We start from the raw sequence: 1,249 nt of genomic DNA, 5'->3' as shown, positions 1-1,249 counted from the left end.
GGTGGTGGTGGTGGGGGGAGAGCACACCGCAGGGCATGGGGAAACTCTCTCAGAATTGCAGATTTCTTCATAACCGCCCACACTTTTGAAACGCTTTTCTTTAACACTGTTGAGCAGCTGGAGAATGGGGGTGCCTGTTACCCAGAATCCACAGGGGCAGTGAAACCCCTATGTTAGTCCTCCCTCTGCCACCTCATGCTGACTGACCCGCTCTCCCATCACTGCCTCCCGTCAGCAACTCGTCAAAACTTCTCCGAGTGACAGCGCTGTGCGGGGTGTCCCTACACCACACACGATGGGGTGGGTGGGGGGAGCCGCAGCGGTTCAAGGTGGCAGCTCACCCTCCTCTTCAGAGAGGGGGGGGCAATCCGGGACAGGCAATAAATGCTGGCCCAGCCAGCTATGCCCACATCCCGTGAATGACTTTTGAAAAACAAGGCATGGAGGGTACAGAAGGCTAACCGCAAGGTACAAACAGCCTGCGTTTCTGACTCGAAGTGGCAGGTCCAGCTGCTTTGTGAAAGGCTGAGCCTATGCCCAGGTTTCTGAAATTCAACAGGGTCTCAGTGCTCTCAGTACACACCCTTTCTGTTTGTCGTCTGAGTGAGTTTCAAAGACCCTCTGGTGCGGGTTACCCACTGGAGTCACCTCTCAGCTTGGGGAAAGGTGTTTGCGTAAAGGAACGGGTTAGCCCTTCACGACCAGTGAGGGGTTCAGGGGCAATTAGGGACGGCTGAGAGGTGCAGTCCCGGCCAAACAGCAGCTGTCAGACCCCATCCGGAGGATAACGGAATCAAAAATCCCTCTGCTGCTGACCCAGCAATGGGGAGACGATGGTCTCTTGGTATTATCACCAGACTGTTAAGCCAGAGACCTGGGTAATGTTCTGTGTGCAGTGACTGTGATGAGGTCAGCCAGCTGGAACGCAGAATAGGAGCTCCCTGACTGGGGAACGACAGCACGGTCGCTCAGTGGTTAGCACTGCTGCCTCACAGCACCAGCGACCCGGGTTCAATTCCAGCCTCGAACGACTGTCTGTGTGGAGTTTGCACATTCTCCCTGTGTCTGCGTGGGCTTCCTCTGGGTGCTCCACTAGGGGTCTGTCTGTCTTTCTGTCGCTCAGTCCACTGCGCTCTGTCTTTCTGGATCCTCCTCCTCCACCGTCCCACAGTGCAAAGATGTGCAGGTTAGGGTGGATTGGCCATGGGAAATTGTCCCGTAGTGCCCAGGGATGTGCAGGTTAGGGTGG

At 56.0% G+C, this 1,249-nt stretch overlaps 1 protein-coding gene across 1 annotated transcript in view; it reads right to left on the bottom strand.

Moving 5' to 3' along the window:
• LOC109923727 (serine/threonine-protein phosphatase 6 regulatory ankyrin repeat subunit C) overlaps nt 1-1,249 on the bottom strand; it is a 13,802-nt gene that overhangs the window by 1,696 nt on the left and 10,857 nt on the right. The window lies entirely within an intron of this gene.

The sequence above is a fragment of the Rhincodon typus genome, unplaced genomic scaffold (assembly GCF_021869965.1).
Source record: "Rhincodon typus isolate 14 unplaced genomic scaffold, sRhiTyp1.1 hic_rhity00000936, whole genome shotgun sequence".
In the NCBI taxonomy this organism is placed as follows: domain Eukaryota; kingdom Metazoa; phylum Chordata; class Chondrichthyes; order Orectolobiformes; family Rhincodontidae; genus Rhincodon; species Rhincodon typus.
The sequence above is the reverse complement of the archived record's forward strand: the minus strand, read 5'-3'. Positions and strand labels throughout refer to the sequence as shown.